Below are 23763 nucleotides of genomic sequence, written 5' to 3' on the forward strand. Positions count from 1 at the left end.
CTCCCATGGAAATTTTTACGCCACTTGGCTGCTGCTGGTACTTTTGCAACTGTCATGCTGTTTGGACTTAAATTCTGCTCATGCCAATATCATGGGAGCTTACGGAAAGTTAGACTGGGACATCAGCTACTGCAAGACGGGATTTATCGGTATTACTTATGGGTCAACCAGAAGACCACTTGAATATGCTAATGCATGCAATTTTAAAAAAACAAAGGTTTTTTTTTAATCTTTCATAATTGTTTTTCACACGAAACAAATACTTTTGTTCGTTCCAGGTATTTAATAAACAAAATTCAGCTTCTTCTCCTGTGAGTGAAGATACAGTAGAAACTCGATAAATTAATACTCGATTATTTAATAAATTATCTAAGATAATATTTTTTGCCGGTACCGACTCGGGGATAGGGTGCTAAATTAATAATTCGCTAAAATTATAAGATAATACATTTTTGATAATTTCTTTAGACCTATATAAAATATAAGTTAATAATTCCTCATATATAACATATTACATGAATGATTTATGAAGGTTTCTTGAAAAATGACTCAATTGTCTTTTGTTTTTTGTTGAAATCAATTTCCCTTTGAATCTCGTCTCTAATTTTCCTTAGTATGGTAAGAACTTCTGGTGTTGTTTTCTCATAGCTCAACAAGAAATTGTTCAATGTGATTGCCGCTTTAATAGCTTCGTTTGGCGAAGGGGGCTCCATTGTAGAACTTTCATCATCTTCTTTATCGATATCATCTTTATTAATTCCAATAACGCTTTCAATAATTTTTTCATCAGTCAACAACTGTGCAACTACATTTTCTTCTGGGTGAGTCAGAACATTCTACTATAAATTAATAAAATATTAATTAATAATTATTAATTTATCGATTAATTAATAACTCTTTTAATTAATAAATTTTGATGGTCCCAAATGTATTATTTTATAGAGTTTCGGCTGTATAGTTATGAGGTCAGAACCATTGAATTGTGGATATTTATTTTTTTAGATCATGAATCTTTAAATGCTTTATTATTATTATTATTATTATTATTACTACCCTCTTTGTGTGATGCTTATTACTTTATTTAACCTGATCATGCTTTTAACATGGGGTCCAATCTAGCTTAATATCTTTTTATTTCTTATGCGAAATTGCAGAGAAAGCTCTGGAAATTCTGGAAAGAAGGATAAATCCAAATCACCAAATAATTTAAAATCTTTCAATAACGAGAAGGTAAAGACATCTTCCGAAATTTATGTTTCAAGTTTACACACACACACTATTAAGAAACAAAAGAACGTGAAAGGCAACTACATGTACTCAAGAGGCTTGACTAACTTGAAATTTATGTTTCAAGTTTACAATTTTGTGACTTCATGCTGACTAACTTTTGCCTCCATCTCAAAAATTCAGGTTACTCAAGAGGCTCTTTCTTTGGTGAGAACGATCCGCATTAATGGAACGGAAACAAAAGAACATGAAAGGCAACTACATGTACTCAGAAATATTTATTTACTCTTTGAAGTTAAAAGTTGGATTAATGTTAATTACCTAATGTATACTTAATGCTTTTAGATATAAGCAATGGCTGGACAAACTGGCTTTTGTAAGTGCAAGAGAAAGTGCTGCATATGGGCTATGGAATTTTAGTTTCAGTATGCTCTATCGTCTAACACAGGTTTTATTGAACCTTATAAAAGCCCTTTATTCAATAAATATGTAAAATCACTAAACAATTATTGAAAAATTGATTATGATCGCATTTGATTGAGTGTTTGGTTACCTATAATTATATGTAACGGTTAATTACGTTAAAGGTGTCACTGATGAAAAGACTGACATCCAAATATTTTGCTGTTCATCCAGTAACTTCACCCCAGCATCTATGTGTTGTCACCGAGTTCCTTACCCGGTTGGTTTATTCTTCACTCTTAACTCCGCCTCAAACCCCAGCTTTATTTAACTCACGTTTACATCCACTTGTTTTAATCATGTGTTTCGGATACTTCAACAAAAATCAACACGATTAGATACGTTTTCAAATGGCCATTGGTATTGTACACAAGATGCCTTGCTTATAATAGTTATTATCTTTTTCATCCATATTAATTATTATATATTGAGATGTAGTGTCATTCGTGCTAGGCACGAGGCATGAACTACCTTCATCAGTCTAATCCACCTATTGTTCACCGTGATCTCAAGTCTTCAAATCTTCTTGTGGATAAGAACTGGACATTGAAGGCGACCATGCTTGCTTGTTTAAGTTGTTTGTTTCACATACACTATTGATTAATTAATGTGATCTAATTTGTAAGTTGGTGACTTTGGTCTCTTCCGTATCAAGCATCAAACATACTTGAAAACAAAGTCTGGGAAAGGAACGGTATTGCACCTCAAACTGCAGCTATAAGCGTTTGTGACGTTATGTGGGACCCAGAAAATGCAAACGTTTATTTGTTTGTTTTATTTGTGTTGTGCAGCCTCAATGGATGGCTCCAGAAATTATTCATAACGAGCAAGAGATGAAAAGTAAAATTTCTTCAATTGTCATTTTCTCATGAATCCGATATTTAGTATGTTGTTTAGGTAGGATGTATACAGCTATGGTGTTGTATTGTGGGAAATTGTCACTCAGAAGATGCCTGAGGATGATCTTAACTCGATGCAGGTAAGTTAGATCAATATGCATAATGCATGGTTGTAAGTTGTAACACATACTTGCAGGTTATCGAGTCCGTAGGATTCATGGATATAAGACTAGAGATCCCGAAAGATGTCGACCCACTATGGACTTCACTTATCGAAAGCTGTTGGTGCAGGTTGGTTGGTTTCACTAATAAATATGTTCTTAAAGATTACCTTTAAATGAATGGCTAAAATACCATAAACTTTCTTTTATTTTACATTCAGCGGGCCACAATCTCGATCTACATTCCAATAAATACTACATAAACTAAAAGATTTGCAATGTGGTCAAGCATACAACTACATAAAACATAACATAACAGAAAGGTAGGGGTGTGCAAGAAAGCAAAAAAAACAATCCGTAACCGAAAAAACCGAAAAATTCAAACCGAAACAAAAACCGACGGTTCTCATGTAATAAAAACCAAAAAACCAAACCGAACCGAATTTCTAGATTTTTATTTTATTTTTACTTTTTATTCTAAGTATATGTAACTCATATATTTTGGCCAAATGTATAACAGTCAATTAGTTAATTATTAACCAAATTATTTTATACCTAAATTAGTTATTTCCTCTAACTTTTTTTCTGCCTAAAATTTTCATGATCAAAAGGTAAAAACCTAAAAAACCGAAACCAAAACGAAGCCCGAAAAACCAAAACAAAAAAAAATCGAAATCGAACGGTTTCAAAAATCCAAAAACCAAAGTTTTGATTTTCAGTTTGGGTTTAGCCCAAAACCGCACCGGACCACACCATGCACACCCCTACAGAAGGTGTGTATGCTTCCCAAAGGAATTCATCAAGGCCCATATCAGAACAAAATCACACCCGTACGCTGCAGACAAGTTGGTGAGTCTAACTAACTTAACGTCGGCCAGTATTGCTCGCTTTCGTTCAATATCAATTGTTGCTCTTTCTTGACAGAAACAAAGAAAGCAAATGCATGCAAGTTCATTCGGAAACAACAGAGTGGTATTGAAAACAGAAGTGATCATGCAATTTTGTTATATTTTAAAGGTTGTAAATTTATGTTTTACGCCGAAAGTGGAACCAAAAGATTTTGCATTTAGCTCTCTGGTGAAATTTTGTTTAGGATGGACTGACTATTGTAAAGAAAGTAATGCATCATCAGCTAAATGAAAATATTCAAATAATAAAAACTTTTGTAAGATAACTAACTTGTATTTCCTTCTATGTTTAGACACCAGTCATACAAATACGTTGTTTGTTTTTATTTTATGAAATACTCTAATGCAATTTCAACATTTTAAGTAAAACATTGTACCAGTTTGCAACAATACAAGTACATATCATATGCTCATTGACTGACCAGGCCGATATTGTTTATTTGTACCTGAACAAGTTGGTTGGTTCAGGTTCTATTAAGAAGAGATAGTTCAAGCACAATATGGAAATAGCATCATTCAGATTCTCTTATGTCGTCCCCATTCATGAGCTTTAAGATTTTCCGACACATGCTTAGTCCTAAACCTTCCTCACCGCTCCACTGACTGCTATAAAGCATGTCCTGAACCAGTTCGGGTGGAAGACCATTACCTGGGCACACCATCCTAAACAACAATATCATCCATCTTATTATTGTTAACTGCTTTCTATTAATATTATATTAATAATACTAATAAGTCTATAAAGGTAAAGACAGCATGCCTGAACTCAATATGCACGTCGGTCACTCCATCAAAAATCTGTTGCAAAGTAGGGAGAACTTGAATTTCCATCCAACGGTTAGGCAAGGGTGCATAGCGAACCATATTCAACAAAAAAATTGTCAAAACTTGTTGAACCTGTGTTTGATCACCAAACACGGTCAAAGTTTTGACTTCCTCGGGAATTCATGGATCAGCTGTACACCTCCATCTCTCAAAGTGAACATCACTTGGCTAACCACAGATCGATTACGCTCCCGAGAACATTTCAAGCTCCAAATGACTGCCATTCAAACTAAAAGTTAGGAATTGCTTTTTGGCAAATTTCATAACAATCAGAAAAAAAAACTAACCCTTCTTGAATATTCTCCATATCAACATCTTTCATATAAATGCTTTAATTTCAAATTAGTTGTTATCTCAAGTTGATTTTTATTTTTTATTTTGAAATATTTACCACGTTAGCATAAACTTGTTTTCACACGATACCTGGTAAATTAAGGATTTTAACTCATGTCATTTTTTTTAAATGGAGGTCCATAGGTAATAGGTCAATATATATAATAGACTTTAATAGTTGTCATCTATTTGCACACTAGATTTAAAAAAAAAGGTTGCATCTATTTTGGTTTGATGTTGTTTCATTCTGTCTTTCTTATTCCAGCACCATTGTTAGTGAAGTCAGCCGTTACTTTTTCAAAATAAAATAAAATCTTGACTTCTATTTTGCCATTCAGGTTGTGTCAAATCTTTCAGCATGTACCGAGCCTTTAATATCAAATAGAAAGGAAAAATAATAGCTGGGGAATTTATAAAACAATGCAAGTTTGAATTGTTCCTGCAACATGCTACATAAAATGTCATACAATTATGCGTTGTTCAAACTAAAATCGGTAGATCAAACTTTAATCAAAATCCTTTCGATCCTTATGCAACTATATTAATCATTTTGTTAGTTTACACGGCCCAAGAGTCAAATCAAGCCCAATGAAATGCCGGTCGCGCCCCTGCCGCAACGCACGGGCACTTCCACTAGTATCTAAAATGTATATGCATTATGTATATACATGTAATGAAAGCAAAATCCTTCATTTTTACAATATCTCCTTAAGTCCGCTTAGGATCCAAACGGAGAACCCATCTGTGTTGGAGGTGCTCTTAGTACGGAGTCTATAATATAAGCCACGTGTCCTCTTGTCAGTCACCCATACTCTTATTTTCCCGCCCATCTAATATTTTATTTTAGAGAGTTTAGATTCACAAAAATACACAATCAGCCCCCTATTCTACAGCTACGGGTCTCTGGATTCACAAAGTGCAATTAATCAGTGAACCCTAATACGGGTTTTTCTTCTCTAGATTAAAAAATTGCAATCTAATTCTCTGATTCGGTATGTTATTAATCTGCAATTTTATCATCTCTTTAACTCTTTTCGATTCCCATTACATAACAATTTTTTCCGTCGATTTTAATTTTTGGGTTTCGAATTTGTGGTAATCAAGAATATGAACAAATTATCAAAAAGGTTTCGTTTTTCATTTGGGTTTTGAATGTTTTTGTAGTGTGATTTTAAAATACTCAAATCATCCGTAGATTTTGTGTGGATACTTAGTGGGTGTTTGGGGTTGCTGTGAAAAGGAATTTAGGTTTTAATTTTTTATTCAGTGTAAAAAAACTGATTTTGGAATTTGTGACTTTTGGTTAAAAATGCATGCGTACGCACGTAAGCTAATCCTAACACTTTTTTTAAAAAACTCCTTTTCAAAATTCATAAGTTATAAAAGTCTTTCTAACCAAAAGTCATTTTTAGACTAAATAAGTAATCCCAAACACACCCGTAGTCTTCTTATGTGCCATATGCTTATTCTTTTACTCAGTTTGTCTAGGGTTAGTTAGCAGGCTCTTCTTGATTAGACTTGCAGGTATTGAAAGCCTAAATTAGCCGCTGTTTTATTTTTTTCTATCATACTACGTTTTTGTTTTCAATCCATAATTTACAGGGAATAGGAGAGCAGTTGAAATATTAAGTACACATTTTATTCGATAGAAAAGTTTAGTTTTTTTCAATGTCTGATTATCTTTATAAAAATTGAAAATTTTAATTCCCTTTATGATAACAAAATGTGATGAATTTGTGGTTTGGCATACAGATAATAATGTTATGCATATACATTACTTTAAGATAACTATGTTATCAATTGAGAAGAATGGTATTAGGGCTCAAACCATACTCAATTATATGATGAGTTTTTAATGTGATTTATTACATGCTCACAATATTAAGAAGGCGGCTGCAATTTAACGTTTAGCTCTATTTTTTAATCTTACTATTTCTCCTGAATTAAAACCTGAAACTTTATTATATTCCATGGCTTATTTGATGTCATTATTTGTTTGATACTTTCGGTGTTTATCGCTATTGAAATGTGTTGTGTTCTTTGTCAAATTATTGAGGTTTTAGAAAGATATCACTTCCTTTCAAACAATTTCAAAGCACTTTTATAACTTCTAATTAGTGGTTTTTGTTTTGTACAGATAAAGAATGGAAAAAATGACAAGGATGAAGTTGTAAATGTGTTAATTAACATGTTGGAGGTGGTGACAAAGAGGCATAATAGTAGACGAGTCAACTTCTAGGTATAACGAAGTAATATTATTGATCTCTTTAGTTAATTAACATTCTCTAATGGAAGTATTTTTGTTTCACACATGCAGTTTGATGGAATCAACTATAGAAATGAAGAAGTGGCAGTTGTTTCACACTCCTGTAATTGATATGCTATTATGAACGAGAAAACAATCCACTTTTACAATTCTTTATTGTTCATTGATAAATATTTGTATGTGTATGCAGGTTCTCCAGCAAGAACTGTGGGTGGACGTGATGATGTTAACTGCAGGGTATGGCCACATGTCATCAATGCAAGGGAGAACGTGTAAAGGACTATAATGACGTGGACAATCTTTGAATACAATTATCAAGAAGGAAATCACAGTATTTTCATACCTAGGAGTTTGTTTGAAGATTAGTAGATCTCTAAAAGCAAGTTTGTATTTATCTTTACAATGCATTTAACCTTTCACACATAAGTGTTGTTTAAAAAGGTCACGTAGGATTTACTATATCATAAAAAACTTGTGCTTTTAGCTAGGGTGAATGTAGACTTAATGCTAAAACAATGTATTATTTACAAACCGAATGATATGGTGATCCCGAGCTCTATGTGAAAAGAGTGGCAACAATTAAGGTTTTGATGACCACATTTTATATTATTATTATTATTTTTTTGTTTTCTTTTCAACAAATACATATTGCTACCAATTGCTGGTTATGGGTTTCACTGCAGAAAGCTAAAGGGTCTGCTGATGCAAGAAGTCGGGTTTTAGAAAACTAATTTCATTCACAATTACTAAAACTAACATTTTTGTAATTTATATTTATTTATGGGTATCAAAGAAAGGATGATTTGATGATGGGAGTATAACTATGGTTATTGTCGCTGTGTTATGCTGCAAGCCATTATATTTGTTTGATTTAGCAGTTGGTCAATGTTTTTTTCTGGGTAGTGAACAATATATTACAGTTGTCATAACGATACTTTTAACATATCACAAGTAGTCAAAAGCTTAAGTAAATGTTTATTACTAAACAACAATAGTAAATATATATGAAAACTAATCAATGCATTATTAAACATTTTTTGATCACTATTCAGTACTACAAAATTACAATTTTTTATTTATAAAAACTCTATCACAACTCTAAGAGAAATGTAAATTTGTGTTATTTATATAATATTTTATTCTTTTTTTTTAATTTTTAAGTTGGTTTCTTTTTCGGCCCGTGTGTTACACGGGTACCTAACCTAGTACACCATAAAGTTAAATGTTAGTTTAATTTTTAATATAAACGGTATTTCTGTACTTATTTTGGAAAATTTTTTTGGGGGGTTTTGAACATGATGTTCACATTTTATACATGGTGTTTTAACTTTTTTGGCCATGGTTACTAAACACGTGGACGCAAAATTCAGGCATATTGTTCTGGATTGGTCATGGTGTTTTATTCGATGTCAAAAAGCAAAATACAATGTACATTTTTAAAACACATGTAGAGAAACTAAAACATCATGTGCGAAACATAAAACGCCATATACAAAACCTAAAACCGTGACTTAAACGCTATGTTTGTAACTTAAAACACCATTTACATAAACATGCATTGAACCTAAAATATTAGAGCATGTTTGGGATTGAGTTTGAAAAATTTTTATTGCTTTTTCAAAAAACCATTTTAAGAAGCCAGCTTTTTAATCTTTTCAAAAAGCTAAATAAAAAGGATTTTTGTGATTTCCAAACACATATTAGCTTATTGGCTTTTTTAAAACCACTAATAAGCTAATAAGTATTTTTCAAACTCAATCCTAAATCTTAAAACACTATGTAGTATAGTATGAGGAAATTGCATATAATTTTAGAAAGTCAACAAACAAATGTATGATACAACCTTTACACTCATCCTTTTCTTTTTCATACAAGATGATGAATGATGACGTCGCACCTCAAACGAATCTATAAGTACCCTCCAAGGCTCCAATTTCTAAATCAATGTGTTATACATAAGGTCCGGTTTATCAAGTGGGTCAATTTAGTCACATACTTAACCACACCCAACCCGGCGTGAGCCCATGACCCGGTCATAGCCACGTCTTTGCCCCATGCAACACGATTTATTTATTTTGTCATCTTTTCAGTTTATTGCCTTTAGTTTCTTTATTTATTTTGTCATATTTTCAGTTTATTGTCTTTAGTTTCCTATGTTTCACGATCCTGTTAGTGTTAGTTATTACCTTAAATTATGGGGTCATGTTTGTGTTAGCTTCGTTTGTGTTTATTTCCTATAGGATGCTTTAATTAAATCACACAAACCACTAAACTCAAATGGTTAAACTACAAACTCAACCCTAAGTTGACACACACAAACAAACATTAGATTCTCAAACTCAAGTGAACATAACATACATACAATACAAACCTCAACCTCTTCAAATTCTCTTCTGTCCTTTAACCCAAAAACAAACCCATCAATGGAATCTCAACCCGACCCATCTCCGGCCAACTCTCCATCCATCACACCACCTTTAACTCCAAAGCCCATTTCAAGATCCGACCCGAACCCATACCCGACCACGATCATCCAAAGCATCCATCCCACCGGTCAACAGAAGAAACAAGAGTTCAAACTCTACGAACGTAGGAACAGTTTGAAAAACAGACTTATGATCAACCCGTCCGTGGGAAAATCCAGACACGGACATGGACAAGAGTCTTCACCACGTGTCCGGGACTTGTTGTCTCCCAGCTTTACACGTTTCATTTAATGGGAGAAAGGAAAGAAAATGAAGAGTAAATATGATGTTTTAATGAATGGATGCCTTCATTCCAATTTGGAAAGAATTTGATAGAAAGGAAAAGAAAAGAAATTGGATTAAATGAAAGGAATGGAAAGGAAAGGAAAGTTTTCCATTCCTTTCCTTTCTCATTGTTAACGAGAATCAGGAACACAGCATAACCATGGTAGTGTATCATTGTATCTGTATCCTTGATTGGAAATTTGTTGCCCTATTGCTCGTTATGTGTGGTGTATTTGTATCACAATCGGACCTTAGATCTATCCTTTTCTATCTATTTCAATTTGATTATTCAATTTCTTATCCGTTTAGCTATCGCAATGACTCATATCATTTCTTCTTATCCTTCTTTAAGATTTCAACCCTTTTATTTTAACTTTACACTCTACATATATACCTTTATAGCTTTGTATAATTTCTTGAATAATTAGGGATTGAAACTCTACTATAGTTGAAAAATATTTCTCCTCGAGAGTAAATCACTTGCAAAGTTGTTAGATTGAAGAATCATGATCCTTAAAAAATCTCATATGATCTATCAATGATCACATTTTATATGATTATTGGTCCGGAATGGTTTAATTGGTCATCCAACTACTATAATAAATTATCATGGTCCCTGAACTTATGGTTTAACCATTCATGTTTCGTTTACAATTGGTCTTGTTGGAAGATTGATAGTGAACTTAAATGAAAATGAAATGGTTTCTTCCTTCCTCGTCGTCAACCTCTTTTATAGAGTACATATATAAGTTTACATGAACCATATTGTGTTTGGTAGTAATCCCTACATCTAACCCAAATGTTTAACTCCAACGATGGGATTTACATGTGAGTTGATTTATGGATTGACAAGATAAAATTTCCCATGGGAGGGATTTTATTACTAGCGTTATAACTTTGTGATGCACAAGATACTTGAAAGAAATGCAACAAAACCATAGAAATTAAATGATTAAATTTGAAAAAACAACCCTATATTTTATCAAATTAAATGGTTTTATAAGTTTCAAATTATATTTTCTAATGTAATATTCATACAAATACGTGGTCTATTCTCACGCATTTCATTCATAATCACGAAAAAAATGCACCTAGTGATTTTATAATTGTAATTATATTTTGAATGGAATAGCGAATTCTGACAAAAGATTATAAAATGTTCATTATGAATGACATTAAAAAGAACATCATATATAAAATTAGCATAAATAAAACACGATTTTGTATTACAGTTTCGAAAGAGATTGATGAAAACTCCATGGATGCATGGAGGTTGAATGAATGCGTGAGAATAAAATTGTTATTTATTCATAATTTCTTCTTGTCTTTATAATCTTAAACTCATAAATATCGTTCATTGAATTTTTCAACATTCATTTCCTACACTCAAAAGTGTATATAAATTGATTTAATAAAAAAAGTATATGATTTCATTAAAGATATAAACATTTTGATTATATTGATATAAATACTCATAAAATTTTAATTTATGAAACTTAGGTAATTAGTTATTTAATTAAATTATGCACTGATATGTTTTGATTACACTGATATAAATATGTTTTCATGTAAAATAAATGAATAATTTGAGCAGAAAATTTAAGCTATAAATGAATCTCCAAATGACATGTGTCCTCAATTATTTTCTTTTAGCAAGACATCAAGCTAAGATGGCAAAACTATTTCCACAACCTTTTTAACAATGGGAGAGCTTACCAAGAAGAATATGACTACACAACCTCTCAAAGACAACAACCGAATAATTGCTACTGCCGACGAATCACACGGGAAGAGGTGCAAACTGCACTCAAGAGGATGGGAAGGGCTAGGGGGTCGGCCCAAACAACATACCCATCGAGGTGTGGAAGTGTCTGGGAGAAGAAGGAGCCATGTGGTTAACTACTTTGTTCAATATTATCCTCAAATCTGGTAAGATGCCAGACCAGTGGAGGAGCAGCGTCGTAGTCCCTATCTATAAGAACAAAGGAGACGCCCAATGTTGCGGTAACTACGGAGGAATCAAGCTCCTAAACCATACAATGAAGCTATGGGAAAGAGTGATTGAGGTTAGACTTAGAAGGGAAACTCAGGTTACGGTGAACCAATTTGGCTTCATGCCAGGGCGTTCCACCACAGAGGTAATTCACATCATAAGAAGATTGATGGAAAAGTATAGGGAGAAGAAGCGTGACCTCCATATGGTGTTCATTGACCTAGAAAAGGCGTACGACAGTGTGCCCCGCCAAGTGCTTTGGGATTGCCTAGAGGGTAGAGGTGTCCCGAGGAAATATATAGAGATAATTATGGATATGTATGCCAGGATTTCTACAAGTGTTCGTGCGCCCGTAGGGGATACTGACATCTTCCCCATGGAGGTAGGCCTTCACCAGGGGTCAGCGTTGAGCTGTTTCTTTTTGCTGTAGTCCTGAACGAGTTGTCAAAGTCGATTCAGGAGCCACTCCCATGGTGCATGATGTTCACAGACGATATAGTGCTAGTTGCTGAGAGAAAACAAGATCTTAACATGAGACTAGAGGAATGGCGAACAACCTTAGAGAGAAAAGGTTTAAGGATTAGTCGCTCTAAAATGGAATACCTTCACTGTGATTTTGGTGGAGTAAATGACAACGAGGACGTCCAGATCACCATTGAAGGGCAAGTGGTTCTGCAAGTAACAAAGTTCAAGTATCTAGGATCGTTTGTCCAGAGCGATGGGGAGTTAGACAGTGATGTGGCCCATAGAGTTCAGGTAGGATGGTGTAGATGGAGAGCAGCCACAGGTGTATTGTGCGACAGGAGATTTCCAACTAAACTAAAGGGAAAGTTTTATAGGGTCGTAGTTAGGCCTGCAATGTTATATGGAACAGATTGTTGGGCCATTAAGAAGGCACAAGAGCGGAAGATGGAGGTAGCAGAGATGAGAATGATACGCTGGATGTGTGCGCACACAAGGTTAGACCATATAAGAAATGGTGTGTTTCGAGAGAGATTAGGGGTAGCTAACATGTCAGACAAAATAAGAGAGTGGAGATCGAGATGGTTTGGACATGTGAAGAGAAGACAGGCAACGAATCCTGTTAGATCCGTAGAAAACATTACTATAGAGGGGAGGAGAGGTAGAGGCCGACCTAAATTGACTTGGGATGAGAGGATTATGCATGATTTGCTAGACCTAAACCTCTCTGAGGGCATGGTTGAGGATAGAAACTCTTGGAGACGTAGAATTAAGGTTATTGATTTTTGGGAGAAAGTAATACCCTAGGTGCTTCTATTTACCTTATTTTTGGTCACACGACATTATGTTATTCTCTTTTCATATATATTGCGTAGTCTCTCTCTTGTATTTTATTCTTAGTATTTCAATATATCTATATATTATTATTATTATTACTACTACTAAGTGCTACTATTAATTATATTATTATTAAACTTTGATTACCTGTTAATTTTTACGTACATGTGATTTTTAGAGCTGAGGGTCTCTTTGGAAGACACCTCTCTATTCTATTGGATAGGGATACGTTATGCCTACATCCCACCTTTCCCAGGCCCTAGTTATAGCTTTGCTATTAGTGGGATTGTTACTGGGTATGATTGATTGATTGAAGAATAGGCAGATTATTATTATTATTATTATTATTAATATTATTATTATTATTATTGTTATTATTATTATTATGGGTTGAGTTTAAATATCAAGGTTAATATTTGTAGAAAGACTAGAAAGAATGACATTGTAGTCCATCACCTATATCTTAAAACCCACCTTCATCTTCACCAATTTCCAACATATTAAAACCCTGGATCTCAAAAAAAACACAACCACTCCACCACCACCACCGGTTTCACTATCGCCGCTCCCACGTCCTGCTTGCTGGAAAAACGCACCCAACCACCACCGCACCACTTCCTACTCGCCGGAAAAACGGACCTCCTTCTCACTAGAAAAACACACCCAACCACTTCCGCACCCACCTCCTGCACTCCGCACCAACAACTAACATCCACCATCTTTACCCCGCCTCATGCTCACTGGAAAATAGACCTGCAACCAGCTTCAGTTATCAGATTTGTTTTGATGGTGGTTCTGCTGTCGGAAAAACGTACTCGCCGGTGTTGACCTGGAGCGATGTCAGTGGCGGCGGATGGTGGAATGGTGGATGTGGTAGTGAACGGTGGTGGCTGTGGTGGTCATGAGATTTTAGATGAGACAGATGGTATAGAATGAGGACTCGACTTTGAAAAACACAATGGAATTTCAAAATAATTTTCTTAAAACACAATGTACTATAAATAATAACATGATAAATTGATTAAAACACAATAAGGCTGAGGGGTGTGGGGGGCGCGAGTGGGGGCGCCAGCCAATAATATTGTGACGTGTGGCAGAGAGAGAAACTTGATAAGATGGGTGTTGGTTGTGGTGCTCGCGCCCCGGGACATGGTGTGGAGGGGCGCGAGAGGGGGCGCGAGCGGTTTTTTTTTTATTTTTTTATAAATGTATTAAAAAAACGTATTATTAAAAAAACTCATAAATTATTTAAAAAAACACACATTAATTAAAAAAACACATTAATATCTAAAAAAAAATTAAAGCACTAAAAAAAAACATTATTCTTATTCTTCGGCTTGGTCTTCTTCGATCAACCTCTTCCGGATACGTTCCTTTTGTTTTTCCATCTGCATTTGGTCGACCGGATTTAGGTTACTGAAGTCTCTTGTAAGGAAGTCCAAATCTCTCATTCTTTTTTTTTCCTTTTTGTCATTAGAGACCACCTCCATGGTTTTGTTGAATTTATTGAGGGATTCAACAAGATCGTTGATGTTTACGGCTTCCCCCTCAGCCGGTTTTTTCCCCCTGGCGTCCCTTCCCAATGGCCGCCTCCTCGGCGGTGAAGACGTTTCCTCCCCCGCAACGTTTAGGTCGAATCCAACCCGGCAATCCGACCCGGCGGAAGTGCTATACGCTCCAGACGAACTAGTTTTAGTCCGTTTCGGCCCTACTTCCGCATCAAGGTCCGGCGCCACCAGCTCAACCCACTTAGAACACCTTCTCAACCTCTCCCACACCTTTACACCGTCCCACGTCTTCACCGTTTCATACCTCCGCAGGCACTCCTGCTTCCACTCTTCGACAGTGAAATTATAAACCGCCAAATCGTCACTGCCACTTGGTCTCATACGACCGGCGTTCCTGTTGAACAGATTAGTAAACAAGCCGACAAATTTTCTGATTTCGGTCCACCGACCCGAAATCATATCGGCGTTCCGCTCTGTACTCCCAACGAGCGAATAGAACGTCTCCCTAACCTTTGTCCAAAAGACCTTGCTCTTTTGGTAGTCCGCTGCAAAATGCATAAATAAATTTGTAAGTCATTTAACTTTTTTTTAAAATCATTTTTAAAAACGTTAAAACAATTACCGCAACGCCGATCCTCAGAAATGACTATCCAAGCCCGACACAGGGCTTCCTTCTCATCCGATGACCACGGAGTGGTTTTCCGTTTCGTCCTTCCAGTCGAAGCCGAACCCGACCCGTCCGTTGCAACTTGTTTTTTCCGGTGGACGCGTCTTCTTTGTCCCGCAGCTTCACCTTCTGGTTCTTGTGTCTCCGGAACAACAAAGTTAGGAGACGGTTGTATGTTGGATGGTTGAAAGCCGGATGATTGTTGCGACCCCGAATAAAACATCGGTTGGTCCGGTGCCGACCATAAATCGTCGTAACTGTAATCTGAATCTAGGTTTGGGTACCAATTTCCAGCCATGTTTTTAAAAAAAGGTTTGGAAGATGGGGTGATTTTGGGTTTTTTTGAGGTTGTGGTAAGTATTTTATGTGATTTTGGGTGTGGTATGTGATATTGGGTTGATATTGGTTTATATAGAGAAAATTTTTTTTTTTTTAATAAACTTAAAGAGCCAACGGCTCAATTTATAAAGCCCCAACGGTCATGCACGCATTCCGAAGCCCACTTTACGCCCATTCCCAGCCGCTACTGGCCTTGCGCCTGCCTCTTTTTCCGCGCTCGCGCCCCTCTCGCGCCCCTCTCGCGCCTCGGTGGTGTGGTGCTCGCGCCCCGGGGCGCGAGCGGATGGGCTCACGCGCCCCCTCTAGCGCTCCACACCCCTCAGCCTAATAAAGTATCACTATCATAAAAGACAATTGTGTTTTTGGATAAACTCAAGTAGATAATTGTCGGCAAATGTGGATTGTGTTTTTTCACAAAACACAACAATAAAAACACTAAAAAAAAGTACAATAAAAAACACAATATTAAAAAACACAATACGAAATGACAACTTAGTAAAAAAACACAATGAAAAAACACTATAAAAACACAATAGTAAAAAAAACACTATACTAAAACAATTTTTGCAAAACACAATGACACAATATATAAAAAACCCACTATTTTTTTTATATTTTTATATATCAATATGGTACACATATTAAAGATAAAAGAACACTCGTTATTGTGGTGATTTTTATTTTTGAGAAAAAACGTCGTATAAAAAAGTTTTTGACACTTTAAAATGATGAGGAAAAATTATCATGTGCCTTACATATAGAGAGAGAAAGTTAACAATATGTGTTATTCCTTTTATGACATTCCCCTTATTTTATCTTTAGTTTTCTCCCAAACTAATCTCACCCCTCCAAATCCAAAATCAATAGACTAGATTGTTTTTTATCCTTCCTATAAATATCATACTTCTTAGTTTACTTGACACTTACTATTACTTTTATTATTATTATTATAACAACAAACACATACTCTCTAAGAGCATTCTCCTCCTACTTCCTATATTTTTGTGAGAGAGTTTTGTGTATTATACGGTATGGTTATGAGTAGAGAAGAAAGAAAATGTTATATGGGAAAGTTAAATTTGAGGTTTCACTGTTAACACTATATAATTTTTTAATATTTTCTGAAATTGGTTGTGATTAAATGAGAGAGAAAGATAATGATAAAGGTATAAAAAACATTAGTTGATTGAACAGAAGAGAAAAAATACAGTGATTTTTAGTGTAATTATATGATATATATATATTGATATACGATAGGGAATAGGTTAGGAATACTCTAAAATCACATTACATGACTTGAATTTACACCAATTTGATGGTGATGAACACAATTAGGTGCCACTAGGCCGTCACAATTTTGTAATCTATACTAATCGTCACACTAAAGACTAAACAGTAAACTAGTGTCAATTGGTCATCTGGTCTAATGGCATGGATGCGATGGTTAAGCCCTGGGATATTTAAGGTCTCATGTTTGTAACCTTCTTTAATGGGGTTTTCAATAGTGAGAGGTTTGCTCCTTGGTGTTTCTGGATGAGTCTGGCATGAAACGTCAAAATCAATATATACGATTGACATTCCACAGAAGAAAATGCTCACTTAGGTATTGGGAGAAATTATAATCTTTCACTTAGATATTCAATTACCAAACATGTAGCACTAATAAATCCAAACTGTTATACTTTATTATAGGGATGAGATATTTTTTTTCAAAATACTCGCACCCGTACTCTTTCTATGCTTGTACTTGTATCTGTATTCGTATCCGTTTCAATTTAGCCAATTTGGTACCCGACGCTTACTGTTACCCGAACCGGTTTAACTTATTTTGCACTACAAGAAAATGAAATTTTTGCAACTCTCATAAAAAGTTGCATTAGGCTTTGAAAAGGTTGCACTAGGCCTAATGCAACCTTTTATCAAATGTTGCATTAGGTGAAGTTGCATTAGACCTAATGCAACCTTTTTGTTAGATAATGCAACATTTTCTAAAAGTGTTGCAATTATTATTCAAATGCAACCTTTTTATCATGCAACATTTTTGACTTACTACTACAACCTTTTTTACTTTTAAATGTAACTTTTATAACACACAAATGCAACCTTTATTGCATCAAATGCAACCTTTGTTACACTCTAATGCAACCATTATTATATTTTCTAACCGAAAAATGCAACCTTTATTTATATAAAATACAACTTTTTTTAAGATTTTAGGTACAACAAATGCAACCTTGTTTTACATGTTAATGCGACTTTGTAGCTCATTGTTTGCAGTACTAAATTTTATATTAATATGCAATAATATCTCAACTACACGAACATAATAATAACATAAAAATAATTGATAATTGCACATCGCAACCTAACATATGTCCAATCTCAAAATAAAGTTGTCAAGTACAATTATAAAAACTAACAAAAACCTCCCACTCATATCTAAGATCATGAAGCAATCAGCTGAGAGCTTTTCCATAATATTCCCCAATGTAGCATCAAAGTTTGCTTGTTGGTTGTCAAAATCTTTTTGAATAGCTTCTAGGTCAACTTCTTTTTCTTTAACAATCCTCTTCAATTGTTTTAGTATTTCAAGCAATTGTGTTTTTCAACTTCAAGGCTCCCTTTGAATGATTCTATACGCCCCCGGGAATCATGTGTCTTTCTACATCACTATCCATTTTTCAAGTTATACGTATATTTACCAAGTCAATACAGACATCATGCTCCTTGTTCATTACAACCGTGAAAAGATGGACCAAAGCACTTCTATCTTCTGGACGTCTGTTGTTCTTCATTTGTTCCTTCAAAAGAGAATAAGAAAAGATTATAGAAACACAACAATCAATAAATCAACAATACAATTTGCTTGTTGAAAGATACTTTAGTAACAATTTAGTATAATAGTTCAATCAAGCTAAACACTTAGCACAATGATGAAAAGAGTTATGCAAATTATTTATCAAAGTAGCTCAAAAGAGTAAAATTGTTGCAAAGAAGACAATGTAAATATGGGACTACAAAAATCAAAAAATTTTCTGGTTACCAAGGCATACTTCCCTTTAATTGATGTTACAATATAGTTATAAAATGAAATATAACAAAGAGAATAAATAAAACTATTTATAACCTTACCAAGACATACTCCCATAATTTCTTTATGCCCCACTTTCTTCCTTGAAGTGGATCAATGTGGCATAAGTATGATTACGAGCTATTTTTATCGTTATGCGTGACTGTCTTTCCTGAAGTAAAGGATAAATGGCGCATAAGTATGATTACGAGCTATTTTCTTCAAAAAAATGAGGGAACTGTCCAACTACATGTACTGGTCTCACACGTCTCATTATTCCTTGACAAATAACATATATACAGGATCCTCAAAAAGGTAGATTAAAATTATATCATGATGCATAAATAATGTGAAATTGAAATTTAGATTAGGAATGCTTGCATGTATTCATGCAGTAACCTTTTATCATCTTGCAGACACATGAATATACGCATGAATGATCCTTATGTACCGTTTCATGACATCTCATATCCGGGATTTGTCTTTCCAACAATCAAAGCACTAGATTCATATTTGATCTATACAAGCAATCAAAAGTGAGAATATAGCAAGTGACTATTAAAAGGATCTGAACCAAATAAAATGAGCCTCTTAGTTTCAAAAATTAATAAAGTACAAGTTGAATCATCTTAGTGAGTTTGTATATAAACATTTACTAATTTTGTCTCATATACATTAACTTTGGCTAACCAACTTACTTTACTTGAATGCGCTTTTCATTAAATAGCACAAAAGGGGTGATTGCAGGGGTGCAAACTGAAGAACTAGTGTTTATCATGAAATAACTAGTATCAAACAAGACCTAAGAGTGATCCCCCTCCCATAGCATATAAACAAATCCCAGTCTTCCTAAACCAATAAAGTAGATGAATATTAAATAAACGGAGTCAAAACTTCTCTAGTATGTACATGTTTAAAAGAAAATGAAAAACATTACCTCAACAACAATATCGTTTGACTCACATAACATTTCAAGCTTAGGTTTCAGTTAAGAAGGGTGGGGAAATCAAGTAATCAATATCCAAAAGCCTCATACTCACAACTATGGTTTGAGGTCTGCATGAAAGTACAGGTACCAAACCCGATCATGTAAAAACCTGTAAGCAAATTTAAACTATATTATCAAAAACGTCAACAATAAAATAAATATTAGTTTGGCGAGTATTTAGAACTGATTACAGATGATGAGTTTTTGTGCACGAGATAAGCTAATGACAATGAACTTTGCAACTTTGAACCCAGGTGTCACCTGGGTTTTCTGTCCATGAAAATTTCCTGCATTGTCGCCACAAAATTAGTCAAAAGTCATTTACGAAGCAACAAATTCAATAAAATGACTGTTAAAACAGTATTATTACTGGGAAATATGGTGTTCATTTTTAAAGTATTTTTTATGACTTTAAATGCTCTCAAATTGCATTTATATTTATATAAAGATAATTTTAATCTTGAAATTTCGTAGGAAGATAGTGGCTCCCTACCTACAGTAGAATATATGTCTAAAAACCCAATCTAAAACTGTAATTTTGGATTTCAAAACAAAATTTATTGAATAGCATACCTGATTGATCCAGCAGCTCCAAATATAGGATAGACCTAGGAAGTAATTTTAAGCCAAGATTCAAACAACTCACACAAATAGACAAAATAAAAACTCAGCTTACACAAATATAACTTAATTAATCATAATCAATTTGCAAAAATAATAACATATATACATAGTCATACGCTCAATAAAATTAGAAACTGAGAAGAATAGACTAATCCAATATCAAGTCACTTTCACCAAACAATTCTTGACCAAATTAGGGAACTTTTTGGGTTACAAATTATGAATGGTGAGTCAACTGCACTTGGTAATTCACTCCAACCCCTAATCGCGTAATTTCAATCAACACAATAATACAAAACAAGAACAATCATACAAAAACTGTTGTATCGAAGATTGAATTGTTGCTTTTAAAACTATTATTCAAGAAATAGAAAAAGGAGGTTTCGAGTGATACCTAGTTAAGCGAATCAGACCGAACAAAATGAGCAAGTCTGTATGAGCAGCGTCTGTTCCATGTTAGAATTTAGATGTTCAAAGGTCGGCACTAGTTGAGGGTTGAAGAGGTTAGACGTATAAACCGCACAGGACGTGGTTTGGAGGGATTTAATTTTAGGGGTTCAATTATATCTACTTCATTATAATGTTTATGGTCAGTAGCCGTGAAGCCAAAGTTACACGATGTAAATTTAGAAACAATATAAGAAACTCTAAAACAGATTTTAAACATAAAAAGAAAGCTTGGTTAATGGTAAATAAAAACTGTGATCTCGAACATAAAACAAATTTTGAAGAAATTGGAATAAAAGGTTCATATTATTTTTATTAATGGTTCCAATGACTACATATATAGCAAAAGTAAGAATAGGAAATTAAACTATATATGGAACAAGGTACATGATAAATCAGAGAATATATGATAGAAAATGCATGATTTCCAATACTCCCTTTCAAGTTGGTGCATGTAAGTTTCGAATGCCCAACTTGTCCAGAAGCTTTCGTAGTGTTGGTGAACCAAGCGGCTTGGTCAGTAGGTCAGCGATTTGCTATTTTGAGTTAACACGCATAGGAGTGATCAACTTTTCTTCAACACGTTCACGTACAAAACAACAATCCATTTCCACATGTTTCGTTCGTTCATGGAAGACGGGATTGTTTGCTATGTGTCTGGCGGCTTGGTTATCACAGAATAATGATGTTGGGCTGTCAGGAGGAAGTTCCAACTCCTTGAGAAACCAACGAACCCACAATATCTCACTTACACAAGTGCCCATGGCATGGTATTCAGCCTCATCGGAAGACCGTGATACAACCGATTGTTTCTTGGATTTCCAAGAGATCGGAGCCCCACCCAACAAAAGTAAGTAACCCATTCTAGACCGTCTACTAAAAGGGCACCCGAGCCAATCAGAATCACTATAAGCAACCAATTTCACACCGCCTTCTTTGGGTAAAAGAATACCTTGCCCGACTTTGGTTTTCAAGTAACATAGGACTCAGATGGTGGCGTCCATGTGAGTTTTTCTTGGATCTCCAACAAACTGACTAAGTATGTTTACGGAGTAGGTAATATCCGGTCGAGTGGCTTGTAAGTAAAGCAAGCGTCCCACAAGACGTCGGTACTGATTCACATCGACCTTTTCTTCTTCTTCACCTTTATCAAGTTTTAAGTGTGGTTCCATCGGAAATGAACTTGGTCGGCAACGTTGTTGCCCGCTATCTTCAAGGATGTCTAGGGTATATTTTCGTTGGCTAAGCACCAAGCCTTCCGATGTTTTTGCAACTTCAATACCCAAGAAATATTTTAAGCGACCAAGGTCTTTTATGATAAATTCTTAATCAAGGTGAGACTTTGTTTGCTTTATCCATTTCTCGTTGTTTCCCATGATGATCACATCATCAACATATATAAGGGCTGCCACAAATGTGCCAACGTCTTTGTAGAGGAACAAAGAATGATCGGCCTTTGACTGCTTGTAACCGAGTGTAATTAGTGAACTAGTGAATTTATGATACCAATTCCGAGACGCTTGCTTCAAACCATAGATGGACTTCTTTAACTTGCAAACTCTTGTTTCATCTTTGCTAGAAAATCCTTGTGGGATTTTCATGTAACCTCTTCTTCTAAATCTCCGTGTAGAAAGGCATTATTAACATCGAGTTGTTGTATTTCCCATCCTTGTTTAACGGCTATGGCAAGGAGTATCCTTATGGTCACCAATTTAGCAACCGGTGCAAAGGTGTCATGGTAATCCACACCCTCTAATTGCATGAAACCCTTCACTACAAGCCTTGCCTTGTATCGTTCGACCTCTCCGTTCAGTTTAAATTTAACTTTGTACACCCATTTTGAATCGATCGCCTTCTTTCCTTTTGGCAAGTTCTCGAGAGTCCAAGTCCTATTTTGTTCGAGAGCTTGAATTTCTTTCTTCATTGCCTCTTTCCAATTCTCATTCTGTGCCGCTTGGAAAAATGTTTTTGGCTCATCATGTGTTTTGATGACGGATAAAAAGGCTTTGTGAGTGTTAGAAAAATTTTTATATGAAACATAATGGGATAAGGGATGTACCGTGGAGGATCCTTGATTGGAATCAGGTTGTGTTCGGTCAATCGAAGAGGGAAGCTTCACTTGATAGTCATTTAAATACTTTGGCACTGTTCTATGCCTTTTCTGTCTTCCTTGCTCAGGTTCATCATGAACAGTGGGTGATTCTTCAATTGAGGTGTCATGTTGGTTTGTTTCATTTTCACCACCTTGCATGCTTATATCTTCTTGCATGCCTTGGTCATCATCTTGGTTTCTTTCTTCAATATTTTCATGTGAAACATTAATAATGGTGGGGTCTAACTCAGCATTCTCATTTCCTTGAACTTCACTTAATGACTCACGAACTCCCCGTCTCCACATTCTCAGTTGCATGGCTATTGTGTTGACATTCATTGCATTGAGTGATGGGGTTGGTGTACTAAAAAATTTCTGGTTCTAAGACTAGAATTTTTGGTTCAACTTTAGAAAAAGGAAACGTATTCTCTGCAAATCTTACGTCTCTAGTTATCACTATTTTCCTTTGATCAAGATCATAAATTTTATAAACTCTTTTTCCATAAGGATAGCCTAAGAACACGCCTGCTTTTCCTCTTGGTTCGAACTTATCGCCATTCGTTTCAGTGTTTCTATAGTATGCCAAGCAACCAAATACACGCATATGTTCATACTCGGGAATTCGACCCAATAAGATTTCATACGGAGTTTTGTTATCTATGGTCTTGGATGGTAACTGGTTCACTATGTGCGTGGCTGTTAGCACACACTCTCCCCAAAAAGTCGTAGGGAGACTAGCTTCAAATCGTAACGCCCTAGCAATCTCCAAGAGATGTTTGTGTTTTCGTTCCACATAAAATTGTGGGGTGTGTGGACAAGTCGTTTCTAAAAGAATGCCTTGCTCAACATAAAATTGTTGCATGTGATTAGATATGAATTCACCACCATTATCACACCTAATTCTTTTAATGCTCTTTCCAAATTGTGTTTTGACCATTTTATAAAAATCAATTAAACGCGTACTG

Source organism: Bidens hawaiensis, unplaced genomic scaffold (assembly GCF_021521415.1).
Source record: "Bidens hawaiensis isolate Kalapana, Puna unplaced genomic scaffold, B.hawaiensis_p1.1 tig00012199_1, whole genome shotgun sequence".
Lineage (NCBI taxonomy): Eukaryota > Viridiplantae > Streptophyta > Magnoliopsida > Asterales > Asteraceae > Bidens > Bidens hawaiensis.